Consider the following 6,116-nt stretch of genomic DNA (forward strand, 5'->3'; position numbering starts at 1 on the left):
ATATATATATATATGTATATGTATATATATACATATATATATATATGTATATATATATATATATATATATATATATATATATATATATATATATATATATATATATATATATATATATGTATATATATATATATATATATATATATATATATATATATATATATATATATATATATATGTGTGTGTGTGTGTGTGTGTGTGTATATATATATATATATATATATATATATATATATATATATATATATATATATATATATATATATATATATATATATATATGTGTGTGTGTGTGTGTGTCATTTCGGTTAGTGCCTGTATTAGTTTTTTCCCTCTTCTTCTGTGGTTCGTTTTAGATTTCTAATATTTTGGGTCATTGAAGGTTTCTTAATTTAACAACTATGTCAATGTTTATTATTCTAAAGGAATGTTGAAAAATCCTTCTGGAAATACTCATATTACAATGACATTTACAAAGAAAATTTTAGCATCTGAATATTCTCCCTTTGCACTATAATTTTGCCTTGAGACCCAGAGGAGACAGATAAAGTAAGTGAACATAAGAGATTTTTTTTTTTTTCAAGAGATGGAACACTTGGCTATGTCTATAACAAATGAAGAGCATAGAAAGGGCAAAAGGTCATTGATGCACACAAGTTATCAGGAATTCTACTGGAAGGGTAAAAGATAATATTATTGACCAGAAATTATCAAAAAGGCCACAGAAAGGGTAAAAGATCATTATTGGCTCCAAATAATCAGGAAGTATACAGAGAAGGCAAAAGTTCATTTAAGGCCACATATTATCAGGAACCTTAGAGAAATGGTAAAATGTTATTATTGACCACAAATTATCAGAAAGTGTACAAATTGGGAAAATAAATCATTATTTGCCACAAAATATCAGGAACTCTATAGAAAATACAAAAGGGTTATTATTCACCACAATTTATCAGGAAGCCTGAAAAAGCCTAAAGAAAGAGCAGGTGATTATTAGCCAAAAATTATCAAGAAGTGGAAAAATAGGGCAATGGGTCATTATTGGCCACAAATTATCAAGAAGTTTACATCAAAGATAAAATTCCTTTATTACCCGTAAACTATCAGCAATTCTGGAAAAAAAAGATTAAAGGTAATTATATGCATAAAGAGTGAAAGATCATTATTAGCCATAAATTATCAGGGTAGATGAGAGCTTATGCATTATACTCTAATTATTCAAAGCAGGCCGTAAAGAAACGGAACAAAAAAAAAAAAAAAAAAAAAAAAAAAGAAACCTTTTTATATGAAAAGACTTGTGACTGAAGAAGACAAATCTTCACTATCGTTGTATAACGATTTTCTAAATAGTTTATTTTCCATTGATTATGGATAAAACATTGATGTTTCCTTTTATATTTAAACTGAAGCTCTGTTATCAATCTAATTTTATCCTGTCAGAAATGTAAAATCTATAATAGAGATTTTATGGAGATAAAGCGTCAACAACAACAACAACAACAACAACAACAACAACAACAACAACAATAATAATAATAATAATAATATAATAATAATAATAATAATAATAATAATAATAATAAAGGACTACAAGAAGTACAATAATAAAGAGATGAAAGAAGAAAAATATTTATGAATACAAATTCCCAAAACAGGAAAATATTTCGACATTTTTATTATTATTATTATTATTACTTGCTAAACTACAACCCTATTTGGAAAAGCAAAATGCTAGGGCTCCAACAGGGAAAATTCCCCAGTTAGAAAAGGGAACAAGGAAATATGAAATATTTTAGAACAATAACATTAACATAAATGTTTCATATACAATTGTACACGCTTTATAACAAAACAAGAGGAAGAGATATAAGATAGAATAGTGTGCCAAAGTGTACCCTCAGGCAAGAGAACTCTAACCCAAGACAATGGAAGGCCTTAGACTAGAGAGTAATGGTTTGATTTTGGAGTGTCCCTTTCCTAGAAGAGCTGCTAAAGAGTCTCATCTGCCCTAACCAAGAGGAAAGTGGCCACCGAACAATTACAGTGTAGTAGTTAACCCCTTGAGAGAAGAAGAATTGTTTGGTAACCTCAGTGTTGTCAGGTGTATGAGGAGAGAGGATAAAATATAAAGGATAGGCCAGACTGTTCAGTGTATGTGTAGGAAAAGTAAAAAAGAACCGAAACCAGAGAGAAGGATCCAATGTAGTCTGGCTGGTCAGTCAAAGGCCCCCATAACTCTCTAGCGGTAGTATCTCAACGGATGGCTGGTGACCTGGCTGACCTACTTTCATAGTAGGGCTAAGTAACCTATATAATATGTAAGAATTTTGTTATCGATTGCTGTCTTGTCTGGATCTTAGTTATAGATCAGATTCCATCCATACCAAGTATTTTTGAAGATTGTAGGCAGAATTTGATAATGAATTTCTTCCCACTTTATCGAAAACACAAATAGGAATGGGAAAGTATCTTGCTTCCCTTCGGGTGATTAGTTATGTACCCTTACTCCAACCGATCTGTTCTCTTTATTTATTCATACTAATTACTTTTTAACGGGTTATCTATCTAATTTTAGAAACGCAAATGGAAACGGGGACGTATCCCGTTTAAATTCTGATTAACATTTATGTAACATTAGACACAAAGGTGGGCTTGGTTAATTAATTACATTGGTACTTTTTCAAGAAATTATTTATATTTTTTGAGAAAAAAGCAAAACTAAGGTGTCTGGTTTCTGAAGATATAATGTATTTTAAAGGTGAAGTATTATTTTCTTTGCTCAACAAAAATCGATAGCAAGTAAGCTACTAAAAATTATGTTATGATTTGTTGTAAAGAGGCTTCAAATAAATTACCTAAGAATAAATTAAATTTAAAATCCGCATAATAAATGAATATCTCCTCAGTAGTACTAAAAAACTTATCCTGTAGTTATTCTAAAAGAGAGAGAGAGAGAGAGAGAGAGAGAGAGAGAGAGAGAGAGAGAGAGAGAGAGAGAGAGAGAGAGAGAGAGAGTGTGTGTTTGTGTGTCCATGTGTCCATCACAAGGTATATTATTAGTAATGCAACTTTAGAGATCTATTTTTATGCCCTATGTCCTTTTTATTATTTGTGCAGATTCATCATCAGAGAGAGAGAGAGAGAGAGAGAGAGAGAGAGAGAGAGAGAGAGAGAGAGAGAGAGAGAGAGAAGTTCATTACTAGATACATTACTGGTAACAGAACTTTGAAGATCTATTTTTATGCCCTAATGTCATTTTTATTTTTATTTTGTAAATTCTTCTTCAGAGGAGAGAGAGAGAGAGAGAGGAGAGAGAGAGGAGAGAGAGAGAGAGAGAGAGAGAGAGAGAGAGAGAGTCCTTTTCTAGGTATATTATTGGTAACGTGCCTTTGCTGATTTATTTTTATGTATTATGTCCTTTTTGCTATTTGTGCAGAGAGAGAGAGAGAGAGAGAGAGAGAGAGAGAGAGAGAGAGAGAGAGAGAGAGAGAGTAATAATAATAATAATAATAATAATAATAATAATAATAATAATAATAATAATAATAATAATAATAATAATAATAATAATAATAAAAATAATAATAATAATAATAATAATAGTAAAAATTCTTTATTTCCAATTTATACATTGGGTATCAATATCGATGTTAAGGATAATCCAAATCATCAAGTACAAAGAGAAATTAAACTAAATATAAAAGTTCTAAAAGCATTGATAAGAATATACCTACACAAAATGATAAAAAAAAATAATTGAAAACTATAATCAGGAGTCTTATAAAAGTCAAGAGAAAAACAAAATTTATAAAAGTTCTGAGAGTATTGATAAAAATATATGCATTTAAAACCTTAAGAGCATATAAAACCATATTATAAGAACTGTAAAAGTATTGCTAGTAATATAAGTTGTTAAAACGTTAAAAACCATAAAACTTAATAAAGAATCTATAAAGCTCTAAGGTAAAATTAAACTAAGACATTGTAATACTTTTACATACAGATATAAATATAATTAGCTAAAATATTAATTGTAAGATATAATATAAATATCAAATACCACTTAAAGTATGTTTCTTTAATTTGTATTCCAAAGAAGGTAACAAATTAGTTTCCTTTAAAGAGACTGGTATACTGTTCCAAAAATGGGGACCCCTCACTGTTATCTCTCTTGATCCCATCGGTTCGAACTCTCCTTTCGAACAAGTTGTTTGCCTGTCTGGTAATGGAGTTTACAGTCTCCAAATTATATAGCTACTCTGGTAAAATACCTCTTAAAATACTAAGCATTAAAATTCATACATCACTTCTTTATTTCTCTTTCATTTTTAACCAGCCTAGTTTTATTAGATGCGGAGTGGTGTGTTCATATTTACATATTTACTCACCGTCCCAAAGGCCACACGAGCTGCAAAATTCGGTAGTTTTTGTACTCTAATCAGGTGCTTGTTGTTTGCTGACCCCAAGACGGTGAGACAATAATTGATCAAGCCTAGAGCTAAAGATTGTACTACAATTAAGCGTGTTTGGGGTACAAAATAATTTTTCACTCTTTTCAAATATATTAAGGTTCCCATAACTTTCCTGTGAATCTTGTCTATGTGTGTCTCAAAAGTCATATAATTATTGAAGAAAACCCCATGGTTCTTAACACTGCTCTGGGGTGTGATTTGACTGCCATCAAAATTTATTGTCAGATTTGGATTAATGCGATTTAAGTATTGCATTGTTCCTATAAATATATTTTGTGTTTTCGCAGTATTAAGTAGCAAACCATTTTTTTTTTAAAGTAAACTTTTGCCATAGATAGTATGTTGTTAGCTCGTTCCACGATAGCTTCTAAATCGTTACTATCACCTTCAATGAGAATTTGCGTATCGTCAGCGTATTGAAGCACAAAGCAGTGGGGAAGATAATTAACTAGATCATTAACGAATATAATGAATAAAATTGGTCCCAAAATTGAACCTTGTGGAACTCCAAATGTTACTAGTTTGGTGGAAGATATAATATTTTTCATTTTAACAAAATGATGGCGGTTGCTAAGATAACTTTGAAACCAGGCTGTATCAATATTCAAACTTTTGCATTTTCTGAGTAAAATTTCATGACTAACACTATCAAAAGCTTTTGATATGTCCAAAAGAAATGTAGAGAAATCGTATTTTCCACATTGTTGTATATTTTATCAGATATTTGGAGTGATGCAGTCTCAGTACATAATTTTGTTCTAAAACTGTGTTGAGTTTTGGAAAAAAGCTTATGGAATTCTAAAAAAGAGGTTAATTGTATAGCAACTATTTTTTCGAAATTTTTTGACAGGACAGGCTGCAATGAGATAGGCCTGTAATTTATATCCACTTTTATAGACAGGCACTACATACGGAATTTTCCACATTTCAAGATACACATTAATAACTATTGATGTATTAATAATGATCGTAAGATAAAAAGCTGTTATGAAAAATGAATCTTTTATAGAACGGAGAGAGATTCCATGTGGTCCACACGCATTGATCTCCTTCATACTTTTAATAGTTAAAATCACAGTAACGCAATCAACAGGTGAGGGTTTAAAAATAGGTAAATTATCATTAGAATTATCAATCTGATTGATATCTTGCAACATATCATTATTTGCCAAATCCTCTTGAGATTTTTCTTAAGTCCCTTTTCCTACACCAGAAAAAAATTCGTTAATATTTTCTGCTTTGGTTAATATATCTCGCTGTTTTCAGTTAACTCAAAATCATTATTAGTGACTTTCGAAAGCATCGTTTTGGCTGTTTTCCATGTAGCTGAGATATCATTTATATTTTTTTCTTTCAAATTCATTGTTTTAATGTTCTTTACGACTAGCGTCAATTACTAATTTAACTGTCTTTTTTCTTATCTCTATAATTCCTCCTAAGTAGTTCATTATAAGGATCTTGCTTCAGAAAACTTTGTGTTTGATCTCTTTCTTTTATCGCACACCTTATTTGCTCTGATATCGAAGGGACTGGGCGGGTAGTAATTGTCTTGTCACAATGGGAGCGCAAGTATCAATGCATAGGTTCATGACGTTAGTTAACGTATTAACTTGAATACTTACGTCATCTGTATGCAAGATAGTG

Source organism: Palaemon carinicauda, chromosome 16, assembly GCF_036898095.1.
Source record: "Palaemon carinicauda isolate YSFRI2023 chromosome 16, ASM3689809v2, whole genome shotgun sequence".
Lineage (NCBI taxonomy): Eukaryota > Metazoa > Arthropoda > Malacostraca > Decapoda > Palaemonidae > Palaemon > Palaemon carinicauda.